Here is a 26,489-nt window from a genome sequence, read left to right on the forward strand (position 1 = left end):
TTTCATCAATATATGACCGTTCATTGATAAGAGACCTTTTTATATCTTACAATGGAGCAAATTTTCGTTACAAAATCAGATTCAATATTTTTATTTCCAAACACTTCGCATACAATTATTATTATTCATTTGAATAGATACCGAATAAGAATAATCTGAAAACCCGAATAAATTTAACATTATTTTCATAACTCTAATAACCTTAACCTTACATACATTACACTCTAATTTAAATATCTAATTTTAAATTCGTGGCTTTCTGAAACATTCGCAGATGTAGAATCAATGTCAGTCGGATGTCGTGGCGAAGCCGCGGTTCAGCGCCGGAAGTGACATCAATCCTTTTAACGTTTTTAAACGAGTACATTATAACATTTTCAAAGTCATTGGCATGTTAAAATACAAGGTTCTTCTATTTATAATGAGTTTCATTTTCAACATGCATTAATTAGTAATTGGTTTTTTGGTTTTATTTAGTTGCTCTTTCTCTGTCATCATTGATTTGATATACGAGAAAAGATAATATTTCTTAACTATTCACACCCTAAATGTTTATAGGTAGAGCTGTTATGTCAAAATCAAAATTGAATTTTTCACTTTTACAAGTACTTAAGAATCTTCAAGCGCTACTAGCGGTTCGTAATGTGGATCTATCGAGAAGGCAATAAACTCGGTAGTTACTCTTTTTTTTTACAAAAATACATTTTTTTATCAATTACAGAGACCTTAAGGACCGAAACAGTAACAGCCTGTAAATGTCCCACTGCTGGGCTAAGGCCTCCTCTCCCTTTTTGAGGTGAAGGTTTAGAGCTTATTCCACCACGCTGCTCCAATGCGGGTTGGTGGAATACACATGTGGCAGAATTTCGATGAAATTAACACATGCAGATTTCCTCACGATGTTTTCCTTCATCGAAAATCACAAGATGAATTATTAAATAATAAACAGAAATTAAGCACATGCAAATTCAGAGGTGCTTGCCCGGGCTTGAACCCACGTTCATCAGTTAAGATTCACGTGTTCTTACCACTGGGCTATCTCGACTAAGGACCGAAAGCTTGGAGAAATTTTTAATCCTGGTTTCCGTGACAGCCTGTGAATGTCCCACTGCTGGGCTAAAGGCCTCCTCTCCACTTTTTGAGGAGAAGGTTTAGAGCTTATTCCACCACGCTGCTCCAATGCGGGCAATCCTGGTTTATTGTGTTAAATATTTAGTTATCTCTACCGATATCCGACTTAAATAAAGTGGTTAAAATCCACCCAATCACGAATTGAAGATCGATCTGGATTTCGAAACCGAAAAACGATCTCCAGCCTACTGTGTAGTACGAGTATATTCGACTTTTGTATCGTTATTGGTTATCGTATTTATATTATTATTTTAATTACGTTATCATCAAGGAAGATTATGTTTTTTTGTAGTATATGTTGGCGTACGAGCATATGGGCCACCTGATGGAACGTGGTCACCAACGCCCATAGACATTGGCATTGTAAGAAATGTTAACCATCGCTTACATCGCCAATGCGCCACAAACTTTCAGAAATAAGATGTTATGGCCCTTGTGCCTATTATTACACTGGCTCACTCACATTTCAAATCAGAACACAACAATACTAAGTACGGGTGCTACCTACCCAGAAGAGCTTGAAAAGCACTACCACCAGTTATGTATTGGAAGCGGGACTTTATTTCGTAAGTTTGAAAAAAATAATTAAATATCAAAATGACATAATATATTTAGACTACTACGTAGTTATTTATATATTTCATTTATTTATATATAAATAGGGATAATAAAAAAACAATCATAAATAGGTTTTATCCCATATAGCTCCTAGCATGTTATGTTTAAATGAAAGCATGTATGGTGCTAACAATCACATTAATACTACGTATGGATTTGTATTAAATGGTCTGACTACACGCAACGACATACTTGTGCAAAAAACACGCTACGGATGTAATTCCTAAGCCTTCAACATCACTCAATTGATCCGTTTAACGTGTCATTTTTTATATTAACTATGATAAACATATAATATAGTCATATATTATATAGTAATTTTAAATATTATAATAATGATGACTATTATATAAAAACGCGTTTTTATTCAATGCAATAATATAACTTTGTCCATTACAAATACAAACGAAACAAATACTCTGTATTTTTGACATATAATCCTCAAGCATTACTTGTTTGAAATGTAAATGTATTTCACCCGAAAAGCACCGCATTATCATTTTCGTAGTTTTAGATGTCTTCGTAATCCGTTTGACTATGGATACACGTATAAACAGAATTTATTCGGCACGGAACAAGGATTATAGGCCATTAGGATCATGTTAGACGTTTGAATAGAATTGCTAGACAAAGAACAAAAACACAATTCCTTGTTGGCTTTCTTTTGAATGAAAATGTACAAAAAGAGAAACGTTAACATCGTTTTAGTCTTTCAGAATATAGTAATGTTTTATTTATTATAAGAATATATTTGTTCAGAATTACGCTATAAGTATGTAGGTATTTACAGTTTATTTTTGATCGGCTTTTGCTTATATAAATACCTTTGAATATTATGTTACAAATCGGGTGGCTGCCTCCCACTCGTCAGTAATTCTGCCGCCAGACGACAATACTTTTTATTGCTGTGTTCCTGTTTAATTTGTGTGTGCGTTAAGCGTAATCAAGCAAAAGGAACGTTACAGTTGGAACCGCTGTTGGTTTGGTTCGCATTGTCGGTTTAAATTTTTTTTTAATCGAAGGACCATTTACTGTCAAAAACATCTTTTGAGTTGAAGTGGACTCTTCCCAAAAATAAAATTCAAAAGACGTGGCCGTCACGGGACGCCCGGAGATGTGAAACATTGAATTTGATGATAAAAAAAAAGAATTTAATTAAAATAAAACAATAAATAAGTTTTAAAAGATTACATTCTCTGTCATTGAAGTAATGAATGTCATTGAATGAATGAAATTACTTAAGAAGACAATAAACAAGGGTATAGCTGATTATGAACATGTGTTGTGTCACATTTGTTATAAAATATTTTTACATATTATTATCACTCGCTATCTGTCCCAGCTTCGCAGAGATCAAATTAAGTCCTATATAAAACGTTTAAATCAGAATATATATGACACTATTGGTTTGGCGTAAAGCTTCTAGTCGGCACGATTTCTTTAATCAACAATCGTGGTCATATTCAGTCAATTTATACAAAGTCTTAATTAATAATACACTTATAACCTTCCACATAAATTACTCCGTTCATTAGTGAAATCTTCCTATATTTTTCCTTATTACTTATCCATGATAGTTAATAAAAAACATATGTAAAGGATTTTTTCTTCTATTTATTGAATTTACCATTTAAACGTTAGAAAATTCTTATTAAAATCAAATACTTTTAATATATTTTTTTTAATTTATATAAAATATATGTAACTAAGATAATAAAGATTTTTATCTTTTACTTAGCATCGATATCTTAATCAGAAGGGATAGTAAATATTGCGTCAACAACGTGATTTGGTTTAACATTTTGTTAAAACTTTCTTGGAGTTAGGCCAAGGCGCGTTTGTTTATTTATTATTACAATTTTATAGAGCTAGCAGACGTGTAAAAATAAAATACGAGATAAATCATCTATAACGTGTTTAGAATGCCATTGTTGCTGGGGGCAAAAAGTCAAGAATTTTGAAAGAATTCAGATTAATAAGAATCACGATGAAATTATTTAATTAAATGGAATTAAAATTATTTGAACAAAAATGTCATTAGCCTTAATTTTGGTCACAAATCATTACAAAAGAAAAAAACCTGCTGGGAAAAGCCTCATCTCCTGTTAAGGAACTAACTTCACCAGGTTGCTTCAGTGCGGGTTGGTGGATACACATATGACAGACTTTAATCCAACAGATGTAGGTTTTGTTAAGATGTTTTCGATAACCACCGAGCTCGAGAAAAATTATAAATATACATAAAGTAATGAAAATTAACTAAACTCACAGAATCATTGATATAAATTTATGGTGAGTACGTCGAAGTTGTTTTTTTTCTGTGTAAACTTTATTTATGTGATGGCGCTTTGGGCTCTTACCTTATTAATATTTTATGCAATTAAAAATCTCTAACATAATGATATTAGCTTTTACTATTTCACTTTTGGGCATAGGTCTTTTTATTTGTCGCACCATAATTAATGGTACTGTTCACATTGTATGATCATTTAACCAGTTGTCAAATTCAAAAATGTCGTTTGACTATAGGGCTGCTGGTCAATCCACAAATACATGACCCAAATATTTCCACTTTAACTTAGTTATTTCATTACCAATGACTATGGCCGAAAGCTTGGAGAAATTTTTAATCCTGGTAAAGTATTTCCACATCAGGGATTCTATTTGAAAGTTCGAGAACAGAACCCTCTACGCTAACTTTCAAAAATGATATGATGTATGATCAGGGAAAGCCAAGTAGATAGAATAACCGAAGATTGTGGGCTTAAATTCGTGGTAAGAATCACTGAATTTGGAAGTAATTAGTGTTTAAAATGCTGAGCATTAAAGGAAAACATTGCAAAGAAACCGGCATGTGTCGGATGAAATTTTGCCACATGTATCCAATAATAAGCCGCAGTGTGGTGAGATAAGCCTTAATATCTTGTTAATGAATGAGGCTTTTGTATAGCAGGATATTAACAGGCTCTTGCTACTACCATTACTACTATTTTGTTCGAATTGTTTGCGAATCTGCGCATGCATCATATGTAAAAAAAATATCGATTTTAATAAAATAACATTTGTACATCTTGTTGTTAATGCAACTTTCGATAAAATTCAGAGTTCTATAAGCCAGAATTGAAAAAGTTTTTCTTTTTCGTGTGTATATAAAGTAGTGAAACAAATTACTATAAAAGAAACCAGGGAACATCTTAGATGTCTAAATCACAATTAAATTGTTTTGGATTATATTTCATATAATATTAATGTATATGTTATAGAGTGACCACTTACCCTCTGTTGACGCTAAGCCTTACATATTACGATACATATATAATAGCAAAATATGAGTAGTTTATGAGTTATAATTATTATTTTCTAAGCAAGAAAGACGCCTACATATTATGAAATAAGAAATAATAAAATTGATGTTGCATAATGACTATAATCCTTATGTTGGCATTCCGCGTGTGTTACTCGTAGCTAGCCCATGGGTGGTTTACGTGTTTGAAACATTTAGGCATAGCTGCCTCCTCGTTGGTGTAGTGGTTAGCTTATACCCTAGGCCGTGGATGCGTAAGGTGGGGGCCTCGAGTGTCCTATTTCAGACCGCCATAAGAAGGATGGCAGCCGGGATGGCCTCGCGCTGCTATACACACTAGCGAGAAGTGCGGGGGGGGGGGTCGATTACCTTTGCTCCCTGAGAAGAGCTCCGTCGAGTCACGAGCGGAGCAAAGCACGGGAGAGGCCGCGGATGCGTTATATCAACACGATCCCGCGGCCTCTCCGATCCGTCCTGCGGACGGTCATCGCAGTGATTTAGTGGGTAAGAATCCTACATAACCCGGTTCCACCCCCATGGGACCCGGGTACCTTTCTGAAGGTTTCCACTGCGAGAAAAAAAAAGTGGTTAGCTTATAAAGCTATCCTAGACCTTGGGTTTGAATCTTGGGCTGGGCATAAGCCCAGCCCAAGATTGAATGGGTAAATGGTATATATATCAATATATATCCATATTTTTCGTTTTAAGCATCAGTCTGGATATAGACAAGATGGTAGTGTTATAATCTCTCACCTCGGAATGTTAAGACGTTGGTATTACGTACTGTCCACTCGTAGCAGATTTGCCTTTTCATATGACCAGTGAACGAGGACACACTTTTGCAATTATACCCTTAGTATAGCTTAGTTTGGCCTTGAGAAAAGAAGTTTGGCCGAAAAAAAATTAATGTAAAATGTGAATAAATGAAATATTTGATTAAACAAAGGAACATCGCTAACCCAAGCGAAGTAAAGTCTCCACGGTAGAATCCGGTTCATTCTACATTTTTTTATATTAATGAAAATTATAATGTAATCGTCCTCACGCTTTTAAGTTTTCGTTATATTTCAGAAATGTTTTCATGATTTTTATTTAATTTCGTACTTAGGGATTAATGAATGGTCTAACAAATTTAAAATTTTGTATAATTACACTACTGCTAGTTGACATTTCATGTAATATTTTCAGGGCTATACTTAACTTAATTAAAGAAAAGATGATTTGACGATCATATTCACTTATACACTACGTATATAAACTTACTTATGTCGAAAACTGTTTTACTTATTCCCACTATTACAAACGACGTGACCTTGAATTCAGAAAATATCAATTTCTTTAGTTTGCCGTATCGGATGCAGACGTTTTTTTTTGTAACTTTGGTCACGTTATTTCATGTTTCAGAGCTTACATCTCAAAGACGGAAGATAATGATGTGAACATATATGTATTTGTAGGAACAAGAGAAAGAGATAGAGGAAGAACCAGGGATATATGTTCGCGAGCTGAGATTTTTTTATTAAACGAACTGACATTAATGTAAGCTGTAAGTAAGTCATCTTGACTTATGCTTTTTCATTTATTGTAGAAAAGTTGTAATGAGCACATGGTTTACCTGATGATAGGTGATAGCATTAGCCTTAGATAAGGGCACACCTAGATGTATAAAATTCCTGTTAATAGTGTCAATGCTCTGCTAACCATAGTATACCAACGATGTTATATCCCTTGAGCCTGGAATTACACTGTCTCACACACATTCAAACCGGGACAAATTATAGAGTATTGATTGTTTCGCTTTAGAGTAATTGATAAGTGGGTGGTACATATTATGACATTACACATATGGATCACTACCATATGTATCTTGCCAGGATATGAGTATGAAATAAATGAGAATTGCTTCGTAGTTATAAGGTGTGCACTCAGCTTTATCATATGTCAATTTGACGAACCGGTAGGCATGGTTGGTAGATACTTGCCTTTATCGCCGCAGGTCGTGGGTTCGATTGCCACCCAGGACAGACATTTGTGTGTTTAAACATGTTTGTTTGTCCTGAGTCTGGGTGTAATTATCTATACAAGTGTGTATTTACAAAAGAAAAATAGTATATGTAGTCATAATGTCCCAGGATATTATTATTATATGTAAAAACTATTACAATACAATGTTTTAATTAATAAGTTTGTATTCTTATAACTCTTTTCATAATTGCATTGTTTTTAATAGCACAGTAGTGCATTGTTCATAAAATAATAATGATATGAATCTATTGTTTTCTCTTTGTGTCAATGATTTTAATGGTTAATTTATGTTAACTATATTAATGATGGCATTCTTTTTTAAGTTGATTTGTGGTTTTTTGACAAAAAAAGTTACGCAATATTCAAGATAGCTACATAGAAAATATGATCGTAATTTGAGTTTAGCCTCTGTGCTGATTCAAATTGCAAGGCATATATAAATATATAAATGTAGGAAAATATTGTTCATATTTATTTTTAAACATATTTCTGTATTCGCTTTCACCAGAAGGAAACAAATTACTGAATAAATTAATCTTGTTGTCTTAAACATTCATTTGAAGTCATTGTGAACATTCGATTTTTGTATCTATATAGCTGTATCTAAAAACCTAACACTGTTATTTTCACTAAACGTACAACAACTGGCCTTTATTGTTTAATTATTAATTGAAGAACCTTTTTAATAAAGGTAAATATTACTACGTTAACTATAAAGAAACGCATTTTTAACTGTATTATTTAAGCCTAAGATAAGAATTGTTTATAAATATAATAAAAAGATTACAAATATAAATTAACAACTCAAATCATTACAGTCATCATCTAGAAAGTAAGAAATCGTTCTTTAAAATAAAACTACGCTTAATTAAGAAATATTTTCAGTAAAAATAAGCGAAACAAAAATTTTGCATTCAAATGTCAAATAACGCTATACAAAAGTGTATATTATAAAACTTTAAGGGGTCATTCTTTCAAATAAAATATGTACACTAACACAAGAGACATTTAATTTATGTAAATGTAGGTCAAAAGCAATAAAAAACGTAAATTCTACTCCCATTGTTGTATCGCTGTATTTGTACGATCTCGTTGGCTTTTGTTTTGCTAATTGTTCCCGTATGTCCTAATTGCTCACAACCTGGTATAGTGAAACTAATGTAGAGTCTAAACTCAAACCTCTCACTGTTAAATTTGAAGGTTTTTCAAAATTTTTTTCTTTCAATTGCGGTTTCAATCAAGTCGTCTATAGAGCGTGACTAACCGCCTTTATCTTACATTTCTATTGATGGTTTTTGCGATTTTATATTTTGAAACGGTTGTATTTCGTTCATGTTGAAATTTTGGTAAATTGTTTCGCTTAAACACAGCTATAATTATTTTGTTTAATTATTTTTCTGCCAACTTATTTCTTGATTGTTCACAAGACTATAAAAATCCGACGAGGAACGCTAATTTGTTTAATAGCAATAAACTAACAAGAAATATTTGAAATCTTACTTCGAATGTACTTATTGCGTGACAATATTAATATGATACATTACGATATTCGGATCCAACCAGTAACCAGTACCAGTAACAGCCTGTTAATGTCCCACTGCTGGGCTAAGGCCTCCTCTCCCTTTTTGGGGAGAAGGTTTGGAGCTTATTCCACCACGCTGCTCCAATGCGGGTTGGTGGAATACACATGTGGCAGAATTTTGATGAAATTAGACACATGCAGGTTTCCTCACGATGTTTTCCTTCACCGAAAAGCACGAGATGAATTATAAACAGAAATTAAGCACATGAAAATTCAGAGGTGCTTGCCCGGGTTTGAACCCACGTATTAAAACGTATTAAATAAAAACGTAACACATCATGCCAATTATTCTAAAAGATTTTAAAAGCACCTTTGAATCGTATATAAACAAGATGAAATAATATACGAAGAAGAACCGGGTAGAATTTCGGTTGCTATTCTGAATAAAAAATTTTATAACTATATGTAGTTAAACATTACGCTTCTTTATTGTTTATGTAATCATAAAGTAAAAGAAAAAGTTATATAACAACCGTTTGGAGGTTATTCCACGTTGTGCCAATTTCGTTTAGTGAATGCACATGTTGCAGAATTTCATCTGAACACATACCGGTTTGAACGGGCAATATCCAGTTAACACAAGCGTATTTGAACCACTAGATTATCTCATTTTATTAGAATCACATGATTATTTATTGTAATTTAAAGAATCTTACGAAACGTAAAATCCTACACACGCGTAATATCTTTTTTTCAATTTAGACGCCGTATTGTATTTGATTTTATTACCAACAATGATTTCTCGCTGTATTCTTGCCTCTTTTACTACATGAAAAATGTCTGTATTGTACACATGTTGTTAGAATGAAACAAGCCAGATTTGTTTTTCATAATTTATACGATAGTTAGTTCCCATAGTAATCTACGGCTTGCAGTTTTAGCGTTTCTTTTAGATTTTCGCTCAAATTAGTGCGATGTTCATTTTCATTGAAATATAGCCCTTATAAATATGTACTGTAAAGATAAATTGCAAAAATGTATGTAAAAATTAATTTATTAATTTTTTAAACAATTTCCCTGTCCCGTGAGACATTTGACTTAACGTGGTTATTGTTTAATTGTGTTTGTTGTATGGTCAGGGAAGTTGTAAAAATTCGATTGCGTATACCAAGTATCAGTAACAATGTTCAAATCTCAGACATAATGTCTGATGATTTATTCAATCAACTAAGGTACTTTTTTTATCTCAAAAATATCCTTAATAAATCTTGGGACAAGATTTTCTAGGTTTTTTAAGAGCTTATTAGTGCATATACATGTCTTCTTAATGTCACCCGCGGGTTTTTTCCATGTTTAAGGTTATAAAAAGTTTAACTAAAATCGGTTCAGTGGTTTAGATGTGAATGCGTATCAGACAGAGAGACATACATACAAAACTACTATTTATTATATTAGTATATAATTCCACTTTTACAAGATCGCAACGAACTTACCGATCAGCTCATTGACTGCTAACAATGATGCTAACTTAGCATAATTCGACACTAAATCACGTAACCTCGAAGGATTTGTGAGGATGTATACCTCCCAAATCCTCATCAACAAAGTCTCCGAAAACGTAATACGGTACCTTTGATTATAAATTTACATAAGCCTCTCCAATTAAACCTGACCAATGGAGTTGTGCTTTGATCTAGCGTTATCATTTATTCATGATATAATACCGTATGGAATACATTATCATCTTTTATGTTATATAGTCTATAATCAATAAATCATAATTATCAGTGTAATTTATAATTGTAGATACGAGTTATTTTCAGCTATTCAGTAGAAATATCTTGACAGAAATATACCATACCATCGATTTATATTAATAATAATACAGAAATTTACATAAGAGTTATTGTTATTATTGCTAGCGTATATAAGTCAAAGTTCTATTTATTACCATAGTATAAATTGCCATCCATTGTATAAATAGTCTATTTTGTATAGTCTAGTAATAATAATAATATTGTTTTTTTTAAACAGATATTTTATAACTGACTTTGACTTGTATACGCCGACACAGACATATTGCATACAATGGTAAATGTGTTATGTAATTGTAACTATTCTAAAATAGTTATTATATTTCTTAATTATTTCGACTGTAAAACACCAACATAGAATCATTATTTGAATCACTAAAGGTCCCAAAAGTTTTCATATAAACCATTAAATGTAAATAAAATTTATTGCCAACCGAATTCAGGGAACTACAAATGTGGCTTAAAGTTTTAGACAGAAAATTAATGATTACCTGCTAATGATTATATAAAATATCATTCTACGAATTTATCTTATTTTGAATACAATTATTTATTGAAAAGGATATGGATTTGTGATGAGTGTGAGACACCAACTTCTGGGCCGCGTGTCCTGTGTCAAATACCTGAGGGCTACTGGGGTGAAGCCTGGGAAGGGTAGGCCTTGGCCCACCGTACTTTCCGTGCTCAACCCACCCTCTGAGTCCGATTCCCCCCCTTCAGAATCTGAACACCCCCCACTCGAGTCCGACCCACCCTCGCGGTACCCGTAGTAAGGCATCTCCCGTTCTCCTGACATTCACTTAACTTATAAGCTCATTTTATCACTTATTATACACTACACTACTATTTCACCATCTTCGGAAGACCTTCAACTGTACAGATAAGTGTCGCTTTGAATTGGTAAAGAGTGCGTACACTGTTCTACCAGAGAGTGAGAAGAGAGCTCCATGATTTTGGAATGTGAAGTTTTAAAACCTGTAACAAAGAAAAACACATTAGATCAGATACAATGGTTATTTAAATTATAAGTTGCATATGTATGTTTTGGTCATCTTAAAATACATAATAATTAATACATAATAAATAAAAAAAACATTAATATATATTCAAAATCTAAATAAGAGAAGTGTAAAGAAGGCTTAACACAAAAAAAAAAATCTTATTAAATTAAAGTAACAATTTGTAAATGTCCTATTGTTGTAAAGCCTCCTTTCCTTAATGGGGGAAATTTTGAAGTTCATTCCACCACACTGCTCCAAGGTAGGTTGGTGGATACATATGTAGCACATTTTTATCAGACATGTGTAGATAGATACGATAGATACGGTATTATTCTATCACTGCCAAAAACAAATTAAGCACAGAATCATTAGTGCTGCTCGGGCACTATTACCACTGAGCTAACTAGGATCAACTTTGATTTAGGATTGGATAAAATTAAACGATTATATTTTTAACCCTCTGTATCTAATTAACTAAAGGGATTTTTTTTATAGAATATGAAAGCATACGGGCCACCTGATGGTAAGTGGTCACCAACGCCCATATACATTGCAAATGTAAGAAATGTTAACCATCGCTTACATCATCAATGCGCCACTAGCCTTGGGAACTAAGGTATTTTGTCCCTTGTGCCTGTAATTACACTGACTCACTCACCCTTTAAACCGGAACACAACAATAGCAAGTACTGCTGTTTTGCGGTAGAATATCTAATGAGTGGGTGGTACCTACCTAGACGAGCTTGCACAAAGTTCTACCACCAGTAAATAATTTGATAAAACAACATACCAACAAAAGACATAACAACAGATTTGATAAAACAACAACAACAAAAGAATAAATCGATCCTCGTTTGTTACAACGTCAGGTAAAACAATGAAAGGTAATTAAAATACTGGATTCTTTAAAAACAGATCAAGGAAATCAACAAAAAGAAACACGAATGACTAATAAGTGAAGGAAGTTGTAAATTATTTATCGGAAATTTCGTACTAATTCGGAGATATTTCCTTTGATGATTGGTATTTATCGCTTTATGATCGCTATTCAATTTATAAGTGCTATATTGGGCACGGATCATTCCAGAAGTTTGTTTTAAAACCATTGATATCAAATACATTTGAAGTACTTATAAATATTATACTATATAAATAAGTCGTAACAGCCTGTGAATGTCCCACTGCTGGGCTAAATAGACCTCTCTCCTCTTTTTGAGGAGAAGGTTTGGAGCTTATTCCACCACGCTGCTCCGATGCGGGTTGGTGGAATACACATGTGGCAGAATTTCAGTGAAATTAGACACATGCAGGTTTCCTCACGATGTTTTCCTTCACCGTGAAGCACGATATGAATTATAATCACAAATTAAGCACATGAAAATTCAGTGGTGCTTGCCCGGGTTTGAACCCACGATCATCGGTTAAGTTTCACGCATTCTTACCACAGGGCCATCTCGGCTTTATAAATAAGTATTAATCATGAATACAACGTTTTTATAGTACAAGAGAAAAATAGAAAAACTATTTTGTTTTGCTACTTTTGTTACAATAAGCTCGTTAATAATTTGTAAGAAATATGGAATTAATTGGCATTGTGCAAACAGTGAAGGTAAGACTAAGTTGGCAATTCGACACTGGCGAAATTATTGTACAAAATCTAAGTTGAAGTGCAAAACCTTGCTTAAAGTACTTTCTGTAATACTAGTGATATATAAAAAAAACATTTAAATAAAATACAACTATACGGTAAGATTAAGACTCGAGAACTAATTTGCTTTTTTAAATTATATCAGGCAAGGAAATCTTATAAATATATTTTATAACTTTTTTTATAAGTTATTTATAAACTTTTAGAGCATGTATCGTATATTTTATGGAACATGAATATTTCGTTCTAAATCTTTATTATACTTTAAAAGTAATTTTTAAAACGTATATAAAATAGAAATCAAATTTCGTAACCGTATTTTTAAGAAACACTTGGAAATATCCGTCCCTTCATTAAAGGACAGGCTAAATGTACGAAGAACTTGGAAAATAATCTCAAGAAAAAATAGTCTCGATTTTAAGGACATACAAGATGAAAGGAACGCTTTGTGGCACGCAATGAGGGCAAATCCTCATTTGCTCAACGGATGTCGAAATATTTTGATCACAAACAAAAATTTTATGACTAACAATTAACTTGAGTTCAGACGCACGCGTTGCCAAATTACCAGAGCGTACGCTTTGTATGAAAATTGATGGCCGCATCATATAATTACATGAGCTACATCGGGAAGTTCATGTATGTGACATACCAACTTAATGATATTAAAATCTACTTGAGTTCATCCATTTGTAAATGTTAATCCAGTAACAGACTGGTACTGTTAAACGGACTGCACTCTTTTGTTTTTTGGTTTGACGAGAAATTCAAATAGATTATATTTTTATAAAATTAGAAGGCAGACTGTCAGATGGATAACATAGTTATACACCTAATATAGTTGAGGTTACCACTTACCCGAGACCTAAATTCCTCATTACTTCATTCATTTGACCCTGGTGGAGGGCTAGACATTTGGAATATATCAAGCATATCTACTATGTACTGTAATATACTATTTTCATGATAATATTTGATTGACAAACGATAAACAAATACCGTGCGAAATTCATATTCGTTGTGGGTAACACGATACATTATGAATGCCTTTGAATATGCTTTCTTATTTCATTCAATTCGTACTCTCTTATTTTTAAGTATAATAAAAAGCTTTCGAATGCAAAAAGTCAATAAAAAATGCAAGGTATATTAAATATTAGCTACTTAAATATTATAAGAAAATTGTTAGGTGTGAATGTGACGTAAAAAGTAAAAAAATGGATGGAGTATGTTAGAGATGATATATGGAAGCATCAGAATATAAGCTAGAGATAGAGATGAATGGAACATAAAAACACACACCAATCCAAAAATATGAGAATAAGGAAGAGAATGATGATGAACTACAATAAATATATTATAATAAGCTAACAGTCTCCAAGCTGTTAAATTGAAACTTAATTGAAATTAATTTAATATGTATTTTTACCATTTATAAAATTTATTTACATTAGTCTTGAATAAATACAAATATAAATTTAAAATAAAATGTCAAATTTATAGTAATTGAGTTCCTATCAGTTTTTTTTCTGTTTAAAAATTTTATTACAATATAGTTGTATTTTCAAACTAAATATAAAATAAATAATTTTTCATGAAGTAAAGGATTTCTTCAATATTTGATAGAATAGCACAAATATTGATTGATTTAGGATAATAAAAAGTAATGTATATGTAGGTATGCTATAGAAATTAGTTAATACTAATATTTTTTACAGTCCCAATGTCTTTGAGTGGATTTTTCAACATTCTTCTTATGATAGGAAAAATAAAATGTATTTTAATCTATATAATTGAAACTTCATTCAATATGACATATAATATTTTAAGTAGGTCAATATGAAGAATATCCTTATATAATGGACAGTAATGACACCCGATTTACACAAAACGATTTCAAATACGGCCATATGCTGCGTATATTTCTTACACATGTCGTATTTTTTCGGTTCGATACCAGAGGAACATAAAATTCAAAGATACGCAATCGTCATGTCAATAAAATACGGTATAACTTGTGAGTTCATATCTATGTCGTTATGTTTTATGCATATTTCGCTACCTTCTTTACGGTACTTAATAGGAGGGACGTTTGCCGAAAACTATGCAAAATAATTTATAATGACTCTTGACCTATTTCATATTTAGATTTCAAGTTTTTTATTTTTAAATTGCTATGAATCGTTTTCTTCAACTTTATTTTTTATTATTATTGAAATATATGTTTCAGATTTACTCTTACAAAATCAAGGACATGTATTATGTCAGAGGCGTCATCTATTGCTTTATCTGATAATAAGAATAATTAAACTCTATCAGCTGTAGTATGCTTGGTTGAAGGAGATGGAGCGCAGGCTGGTGAAAATTTAAAAAAGAATAAGCAATTTTGAAGTTTTAAAAGTATTCATTTCATTATGAATTTGATAGCGAGATACATGATCTACATTTATTATGGATTTATTTTGAAAGTTTGAAGTTTAATTATTATTTATTATAACGTAATGTGGCCACATTTTTATTCAATTTTAAGCTTAAGGGATTTTATACTGCCCTTTGAGTTTCTCTGTTGTGACTGACATTTTTTATAAATATTTTTAAAAATATCCTTGAATTGCCGCTTGACGAAACTGTTGGACGCTAGGTATTTTAATGTAAATCCAGCACCTAATATTGATTAATTTAGGATGAAATCTGGTATTAAAAATAACGGTAATTATAAATATTATCATCTACCGCTGTACATAGGTCTGCCTTGTTTGGCGCCAGCTCAAATAGTCCGGTGTCCAGCAGTTTAAATCCAGTAGTTTCCCTACCTTTATTCAATACCTTTTCCTCTACTTCAGGTAGTTACTACTATCGAGAAATCTATTCGAGAACTGAAATGACTGACGGCCGGTTAACTTCTTTCGTCTACGGATTTCATGACAAATAACTGAGAAATACGCTGAGCGATGTTGAGCTTGCGAGTGGGGCCGACGTTAAAGTACCAAACAATTTGATCAAATACTTCAGTTTTCAGGTACTGAAGTAATTTAAATGAAAATATAACTTGTCTTTCATAAAAATACTTGTGTAATGTTTTACTTTATCTTCTTTTTATGTTCTTATTGATTTATTTTTTTATACCTAGAGGAGGAAATAAAGAAATTTACTATACTATAAATATTCAAAAATTATATTTTCGTCACTTCATTCGAAAATACAATTAAAAATAACAAAACAAACAAAACAATGAGATAAATGAGATATGCTTACAACATTTACAAATATAATAACAACGAAATGACTTGCATTTAATAGTAAAAAAAAAAAAAACAATATACGATAACTCAGTAAAGATAATATTGGCGATAACGAGCAAAATATAAAAGTAAACTATAAGTGTATATACTCATAAGTGTGTATTGTTATGTACCATACATAGAGTGCAGGTAAAAATGCTTAGAGCCTGAATAAATTGTGTAAGTTTTTAAATACACAAACAGTAAAATGTCATCTGAATTTATAAACACAACTAAATACAAAAACTGAGAAGAATTTTTTTTAATCTTAGTGTAAGTTACGAGCATTATAATTAACTGTACAAAGACCAAAAGTCTTATGAATATGTTAAAATTATTTTTATTAAAAACGCATATAAAATATTCGTATATATGTGTGTCGCTTTTGTTTATAAAATAGAACGAACTATTGAATCTTTATTATGGCGTAGTATGCAGTACGGCCTCTTCACGACTTTATACGCTCTCATTCGCTACTACTAAAATGCAATACTTTGTATTGCTACATTCCAATTTCAACGGCGAGTGAGCCGAAATAATTGGAGGTATCAGGAATTTAACATTTCCTATTATAGAATTGCTAACGCAAGGTCAATTTATGGAATACGAATTCTTATGTGCATTGCCCGTCTGCCTCTCTACAATAAATAAAATAACACAAGTTATATTTACTTTGTGTGTAGAAAAGTAATAATCTACGAATGTCTTTCTGTTTCGCACAGACCTCGTCCTCATATAAGGAAAATGTTTACAGCTTTCTGTTTGAAAGATTGATATGTCGCTAAATTGAATTGTACGTGATGAATTATAGCAGCACACAAAACTCCAATTTGAATCACCACGACCTTCAATTAAACGTATTCTATCCACTGAGTCATCTCAGCTTCTTACGATATCCAGTATGATTTTATGCTAACATCTCAATATGTTATATAAACTCATGCAGTAATAAAGATTGGCTACATACTCGTATCTGCGATGTATGGATATTTGAGTACCATAATTTACTTCAGTATGTATAAAGTAAAACCCGTCCTAACGCTTTTTACGTTACCGTTATAAAGCGAAATATTACGTAATACACAGTGGAGTTTGGAAGGTTACTTATTAGATTACTTCGTGAACTTATAGAAATCACTAAAATATGATGTTATACTTGACGAACTGGTAATTATATAAGTTTTCTAACGTCAAATAGAAATAACGTTATTTTCGTCTGGATCGAAGTTTGAAAGAGTAAGTCACTGTGATAAAATAAGATATATTGTAGATGTGTCCAGACCGTCGATGGAACATTTAATTACAAAAAGCTATATATTTCTGGATAAATATTTTTAAATAAAATATCTACATGTATTATCTACATAACTAAAGTAATATTATATATTATTTCTATATACGTAAGAAGAAGAAATATGAGTGCTAGATTTTATGCTTTGTTCTCACGTCAATTAAGTTATTTTCAGCTTTAAATCGTGAAATTAATTGTTACGGTAAATATGCCATATGTGTGTGTGTGTGTGTGTGTGTATAATAAAGTTGTTAAAACCATGTGTACTAGAAGAGTAACAGAACATGAAATATTCTTTTTCTCAAAATATCGTAATAAAAATGACACTACGACTTTCATAACGACTGCTTACATAATATTTCATTAAATATCTTTGCAATTTGTAAAAAGTTATGACTGATAAAAATAATAAAACAAAGTGTTCTCTTTAGTTATCTATGAAGCTCATTTCGGAACCATACTGTGACTTTCTCTTGCTAAATCTCTAATAATGCTAGACAGTTACAAATATGTTTTATACAGAACTTTATTAATAAACAACGCTTTAATTTCACTAAGATTTTAAAATTCGAATCTCCGAAATTGAATAATGTAAACGAGTATGAATCAATGGTGATCTTTGTATTATAATGAGAAATTGCGGTTAAAACATTTTTATTGGTTATTTAAAAAAAGAATAATTTACTTTTAATAGTATTTTGTATTAAGCGAGTGTGATATATAAAAGTCAAAGTCGAAACATGAAATTGATGTATTTTCAAAGTTAATATTTATTATTCCGTTATTGTGATAAAAAGAGCTTTCCTTCGACTTTCTCTTCATGGGGATACATGGAGGCTATATACTTACTTATTACTTAATATTTACTTATTTGAACTCTGAGACTTTGAGATTATTTTCGCGATCATTACATATTATAAAACAAAGTCCTCCTTCGTGTCTATCTGTCTGAACGCTATAAATTTAAACACCACCGAACCAATTTTCATATGGGTTTCACAAATGAACGGAGTGATCCAATGAGGAAGATTTAGGTGTATAATTCAGTATGGTTTTGTGAAAATTGTTTAACAAAAAAAATTATTAGGAGTTATATGTATTTAGTTATAAACGTTTCATGTTGACCCTTATTCTAATCGCACGAAGCCGGGGCGGATAGCTAGTAAAAAATAAGCTATAGACTCTGTTCTATTGGTTTATTTTTCGTTAGCGTGTTGTGTCCTCATTCATAATCAAAATAAAACTATGCATCAGACAAAAAAAAAATATTTCTTTAAGAATATATTTTTGTTAATTTTTGATTGTTTAATGTGTAATTTGTATTGTTACCTTTAATTATAGCCATTAGCATGCAAGCGTTAAAATATTACACAATAAAACATTACTAAAGAATTCTATTTTTTTTAATTGTAATGTATGTTTTTTGCATTTATGAATTATAACTTACAGAAGACGTATCTTCAACTTTATTATACCTTCAGTTTCTTTCTTAAGGTAAAATATATACTGGATTTGAAATATATTTATTTTTATATACAAAAAGGTTTATCATAGTCAGTCGACTTGTTTTTCCATGTCGCTAGACGAACCCCATATAAATCCCAGTTATATAACATATTACGCATGAACTAACCAATTTGGTCGGCCTAGTCAAATATTATTCAAATGATATAAAAATTACACATCACTTCATACACACAGTACTGTATCTCATTAACCGTACTTCCGACTTCACAGGCACCGAAGAGGTATGGCAATTAACATTACAGTCGCAATTTGGTCGGTGCGGGTTTATGTTTGAGAGGAATACGCTCGAAATGACAGCCATAAAGGTTTGCGGCCATATTATGAAATCGAATATTTTTAACAGGGTTTCCTTTTTTGGTGTATTTGAAATTTTGTAACATTTTATTTGACATTGGAATTGTTGATATGAATTATTATTGTTATAGTTTTATGTATAACTGGTTTCTGCACGCGACTTGTCCCGCGTGTGTGGGGTAAGTCGCGTGCAGATGCCCATTCTGTTCTGTGTTTGTTAGCGTAACAAAAGAACTCACTTTCGTACTTATTATATTCGTTAGTATTTGAGCTTAATCAATTTTAATTAGGTACATACATTCATATAATATATTGACTAACTTTAATGGCGCTATTTTATGAATATATATATATATATATATATATATATATATATATATATAATTTCGTCCCAGTTTGCCGACTTGTATCGCCACACCCGTCTGGTTCCAGTGGGACCAGAGTCCAGAGGGTGGAAGTTGTAGACCGACCTGATCAGAAGTGCCCAACGGAGCCGCAACTGACACTGAAAATCGGTCAGGGTCGGTAGTCAGCAGAAGGTCCAGACAATTAGGTGTATGACCGTCCACTTCCGGCACCCGAGTTGCTTCATGTACCAGCTGAGAGAGATCTAGGGATATTGCGAATTTGAGCGTCTCTCTCCCGGCGTGGTCGGTGTTCTGGTATGAGAATAGCCAATCTTAGTGGTGAGCGTTGAAATCCCCCAGAAACACTATTTGAGCAGTCGGATAACGACGTTGGACGGCATCAGCCGTCACGCTGAGATACTCAAACATCCGAGTTGTCTCATGGTCACCACTGTGCGACCTATAGACGCAGGCGTATATAATCTGCTCCAAGCCTGTATCCGATACGCACCACATTACCGAAAAATCGGGTACCTCCAAGTTTCGGAGACGCCGGCAGCAGACGTCATTACGAGCGCACATACATATATATGTAAGGTTGCCTGTCTGTCGGTATTCTACAAGATATATTTCGGAGAGTGTGCTCAGGAACTATTTAATTTGGTTCCCTCGTCACCTTTTTACCATAGAACTGCGAGGCATCGAAAAGATCTGCATCCGTACGTAGTTGACGTATTTAAGACACGTACGAAACGATTTGCTTCCTCGTTTCTGATACGCACCGCCAAGGCCTGGAATACCCTCCCGACCTCCGTTTTCCCCACCACGTATAATGTGGGTACCTTCAAGTCTAGAGTGAATAGGCATCTTCCAGGCAAGCGCGCTCCACCTTAGACTGTATCTCATTTTCCATCAGGTGTGATAACAGTCAAGCGCTAGCCTATACATTAAAAACAAATTATATTAAAAACATAATTCGAACTATATTATATGCGATGATTTAGAAAGGGAGTGACACAGTGAACAATCCATCACTCTAAAGAGGCCATATAAATGGACTCTGCGTAGCAAGTATTAATCATTCGTGACAAACTAACAACTCCATACCAATCGAGTCATTCGAACACGTTGAAGTAATAAATCAAAAGTTTACATGTATCTGGCACATGTCTACTGAACTTTACAGTAAGCGTTTGCAACGGCATAATTCTTGGTCGTACTAAGAACATTCATTACATATAATTTTCTTCCCTGGTTACAACTTATAAGGCATCTAAATAAAGTAAAACATATTATTGTTCACTGCTGGAAAAGGGCTCTCGGGCTCGGGGTAATATTTGAAACTTAGACCCACGCTGCTTTAATGCGGGATGATGAATACCCATGTGGATGACTTTCATTCGACACGTAAAGATTTCCTAACGGTTAATTTTCTTCACCACCGAATTCGAATTTTAAATAAAATGTAAATTATTTATTTGTTTGTTGTAAACTTACATTTAAAATATTCAAAACGATTTTATTGGACCTCTGAAATTTGGTAAGAAAATTTTGTCAAGTAGGAAATGAGCTGATGATCTTCAAATGCCTGAATAGATCTTCATGATTTATAGCTAAGAATCATCTCGAGGCTTCAAACAGAAAAAAAACTGCAACAAAATGGTTGCATTCGGCTGGGAGCTACGTTGTCACAGACAGACACACATATGGACACACACACACAATACATTTAGTTCATCAATTTTTCATAGAGAAAGTTGAACTATATTATTTATCTTTCGTATCCTATTTTGATTTAGACGGATGACATCTTTTTACGAACTTCAATCATTTCTGATTATAAAGTTCGTGGAATCTTTTTTATGAAAAGAAAATTTCAGACGATATTCTTTTTGGTTTCCAGTTACTTGAGAAATACGACTTCTTTATTACAAAAATAAACCGTTTTCACATTAAATTATATTCAATTTTCAATAAGTATTCTATTCATAAAAAAATCATAAGTGAATTTCTGTAAAATTTTCTTTAATATATGTTTATATGTTTTATTTAATAGTTTCCAGCACATAACGTTATTCGAATAGCCAAATATGGTAATAAGATCGTCTCCTGACCGATTTTGGTTACGGCGGCCAATCTCCAGAGAGATTAGCTAACTGTGAAAGACAGTACAAAAGTGTGTGCACAAACTCAGATGCACTCTCTATTCCCTCACTCTTATAATCTGATAGGACAGTAATCTGCCACGACGACATGCGTTCCGAGTCACGGGAGTATACACACTTTTAACATCCGTGCTGTTATTGAGAATCTTCGACAGAAAAATCCCTAACCCAGGCTTCCGCGCTGGCATCTGCGACTTTGTATGTAGCCACTAAGACCAACGAGGTAGCTATTTATCAATCACAAAGAGGATACCTTTATTATATAGCATTACAGTTTAACAGATAAGTATAAATATAAAAAAATAAGACGCGGGATCTAACTTGGTCAGCTAACCGACTGAGGTTGGTAATGCAGAATAAGCATATTACGTAAGTAGTAAATGATCGTTTTTATGGATTATGAACCAATATGTCTTTGTTTTATTATTACACAAATTAATACAATAAGCCATAAGCTTCTTATGGATTGCATTAACTTGTGTATAAATATATTTACTAATAAATGAGGAGACGTTTTTTAAACGTCAGCCTAAGCTTAACTAAAAAGTTAATATACCATTACACAAAACTTACTTCAGCGCAGGTATATGTTTCAATATATATCATATTATCTTATAAGTATAACGGTTCGCAGTTTTGACTGCTTTAAATTTAGCTTATTGACGTGACAAGTATAAATTGCATATTCATGTTTTTAAAAATATTAAGAGGTATTTCATGTGGACATAACGGATATTTACCTAACCAATCATATGAGCCAATATCACCGTTTTCGCTTTCTCAGTCACCCCTCAGCACTGATATTCCGTGCCTACAGTTGATTACATTCAAATAAGTCTTTTTTACGTACATACGTATTTATGAGTGTAAGGGTGAGAATATGTTTAGATGTGTATATAATATTATTATTATTTTTTTATCTTTTGTGCATGTGGAGTTTACCTTGAAGTAGTTATAAAATTGTTAGTAAAATTATAAAAATGCACCTTGAATTAGTGTAAACACTAGTTGGGGAACTTAAATAAATTAAATATTACGATGTATTTCAATGAAATAATTTGTAAATAAACTATTTTATTTTATAATGTGATTAAAGGGCAAATAGACGCTTTATCAATAGAAGCATTACTAGTATAGTAAGAAGCCAACACCGGCTATCAAGAACATTCTCTATAAAGGTCACGTTTGAAAATGGGTTACAGATACCATTTGTAACATCAGTTGACTTTTATATTGTTAAATAAAGCTTAAATTATTGTGAAAAAAATAATAGATTTATAAATGTAAGGTACCTATAAATATATTTATACAAATTTGCATCACTTTTAACTAACGCAATAATTACAATCGGGTATATAATTTAATTTTTAATATATAAATGCGAAAGAAACTGTCTGTGTGTTACGCTTTTACGGCAAAACCACTAAACCTATTTTGGTGAAATTTGATATTAATCAAGCTTGAGCCCCAAGAAAGGACATAGGCCATTTTTTATTCTTGCCCTTCTCCACGTAACGTAACGCGGAAACTAGTATAAAAATATAATACGAAAAACCGTTATTTTGGTTTAATATAAGAAGACATGTTTCTCATTCTTTCAATGTATTCAAGAAAAAGTAAAGTGAATAAGAATATTATTTATTATTATAATAATATCGAGTGCACTATTTTAGTTATAAATGAGTGAAGCATGTGTTTTGAATGACCGCCTACGTGGATGGTTACCGCATACCGATACATGCAGTTATATATGTACCAACATTGCTAACAGGCTCAATAGGTTAGTGTTATTTTTGATCGGTGTCTGTGACTCCAGACGGTGAATGATGTGACAATGTCTTGGACTCAAATAGAGTTCTTAGATTTTGTTACGGAAGCTAGCGAGTTACATGAGAGGTCGTTGGTTTTTCTCTACTTTTCTCTACTTATGTATTAATTGATTCCAATTTAGAAAAAAAAAAATCACCTCCGATCTAAAAAATATGCGAAATAGTGTTATTATTTGTTTTTGTTTACGTTTATATATTTTCTTTAAAAATGGTAAAAGCTACGCTTTTAAGTAAAAAGACGAACCTTTTAAACATTTTTGTATCATATTGTACAAACGCAATTTTATTATATTTTTTACTATCTTACAAAAGAGTTTTTAACTACTAGTTTCCGAACATGGCTTCACCCGCGTGTAAGAGGTTAGTTTCAGATGTTAGCTTGATAAAATAATCACGTTTTAATTTCAAATAAGTGTTGAGAATTTTGTAAAGAATAGCCGTGCCCATTAAAATAAGTTTGCATTATGAAAATAATGTAATAAATTATAATTTATATTATTGTTATATTTACTACAAAACATGTGAATTTTGCTTGTATTTCTATATTGTATATTTAAATATTTCGTATTTTTGTTATTAGTAGCTCTATTTTGACTAACGGTTTCGGTAAATATTATATTATTAAGTTGAGCACTTGATATGATTTCTCATTTTTGTGTTTTTAAAGTAAGAACGGCAATCATCATTGAGCTGTGAAACAAGTTGGTTGTTAACACTGTTGATATCATATTGAGTTGTATTAAAATAATAAAATCGTTAAGACGGAGAAGAGTGTTTGAATTTTAATACCTGCGAAGTGAAAATTTTTAACACAAAGTAGCCTATATCCTTCATTATTGTTCAAGCTTGCTACATACCAAATTTGATCAAAATCGGTGGTTTAGTCGTGAAAGCTTAAAAGACAAAGTTAATTTCGCATTTGCAATAAAGGAATATATGTTTTAATTCTTATATTATCTGTATTGTGGTGTGATTACATTACATATATTATTCATATATATACGAACTATTAAGGTACCTTTGGTTAGCATTGCTGACGAACGATCGAACTTGTCTGTTATTGTAGATGGTAAACATTAGTATATCTTGTACTGTATAACTAAGGTTTTGATAAAAAAAAAATTAAAATGACCAATGCGCCGCCAACACTGGTTACTAAGATGTTATTTCCCTTGTGCCTGTAATTACACTGTCTCATTCACCCTTTAAACCGACACACAACTATGCCAAGTACTGCTGTTTTGCGGTAGAATACAGCACTATTTGGCTTAATCTTGACCTAATAGAATAGTAATAAAATTCTCAACTGGGTTTATGTTATCCGACGAGGACGTATAAATTCATTGGTAACGATTTATACCGATATACGAAGCATGTTTAATAGATTCATTTTATTGTTTTTATACTATTAGAAATGGTGTGAGTCACAAGGTAATCACGATAATTGGTGTGTAAATAACAAATCTTACGCTAACGTCATCTGACGCTCGAAATCTTACGCTGAAGTTGTGTGACACTCGAAATTTTAAGCTAACTCGTCTGACGCTTGAAATCTCCGTTAGTGTATACCGAGCGCTGAGATGTTTACACATCAATAATCAATTTTATTTCAAAACTATTGTTAAAAATAAGCTTACTATCTGAAGTTACAAAGTAAGCACTCTTCTAAATGATTGATCTTTACAAAGAATGTTATGTATCTTTTGTTATGATCTTTATAGGCTATATATAACCTGTGTTAGTGATGATTAGCCCATCACTTAATGGAAAATTATAAGGGACAATAGATACTTGTTGTAATGAAAATTAGTTTTAAAGATTTGCGATATAAATTTAAATCGTAAAGCTTGACTCGGTTTTTAGTGTAGAATGTTTGATAACTTACTAGAAAATATTTTATTGTATTAATGAATCAGCTGACATACAATATATGAGTGCGACGAAAAACTTTTTTAATCTTTCTTAGTCTTCCCTTTGCTGCCTTTGTCGATAGCAAATTAAAGTGAGACGATGTTGACTCATGAACCGTAATAATTATATTTATATAAAGTACACTTCGTTCAAAAATAAAATTTATAATATGTAGTAATTATTAATATTAATTTGGTTCGTACCGGATCCGAAATAATAAATTCATTTAAATTAACATGTATTAAATAATTATATTAAAATAGGCTCAACGCGGGCTCGTATAAAATTTCCTATTTGATATCGTTAATGAGAGCTACACATTATATTAAAATTGTAATTAACACGAAACTACATTTAATGCGAATTATTTTTCGTTTTAATAACAATTCTTAACAAACTCACTCAAACAATAAAAATTGTTAATTAAATATTAATACGATTTTATTATATTCTGTATCGTATTTTAATAAGCAGTAAATTTGTCACTTATCTGGTTTCATTATCTAGTACGTCGGTGCTTAATTTTATTATTTATTTTAGTTTTGACCTATTTATATTCTTAACTAATCATTAAAACACCTGATATTATGTATATATGAACTTATTAAAAGTTAAATAATAATAATAATGTCTACGATAGTCTTCTAACGTATTTTATTTCTAAAAAACTAAAACGCTGTTATGTATTCTAATACATTATGGTGTCGAAGGTTATTAACACTTAAATAAAAAGTAATTGGTTCAACAAGTTTAATGGGAATTTCCTTTATGACAACTTGTT

The 26,489-nt window shown here is 31.9% G+C and overlaps 1 long non-coding RNA gene across 1 annotated transcript in view; it reads right to left on the minus strand.

Annotated features, from left to right (window-relative positions):
• Positions 1–11,199: 11,199 nt before the first annotated feature.
• The window catches only part of LOC126770696 (uncharacterized), a 76,242-nt gene continuing 60,952 nt past the window's right edge, over positions 11,200–26,489 (minus strand). Inside the window, exon 3 of the long non-coding RNA XR_007669480.1 lies at positions 11,200–11,389. This is a non-coding gene — a long non-coding RNA (uncharacterized LOC126770696). The remainder of the gene's footprint in view (positions 11,390–26,489) is intronic.

This window comes from Nymphalis io, chromosome 9 (assembly GCF_905147045.1).
Source record: "Nymphalis io chromosome 9, ilAglIoxx1.1, whole genome shotgun sequence".
Lineage (NCBI taxonomy): Eukaryota > Metazoa > Arthropoda > Insecta > Lepidoptera > Nymphalidae > Nymphalis > Nymphalis io.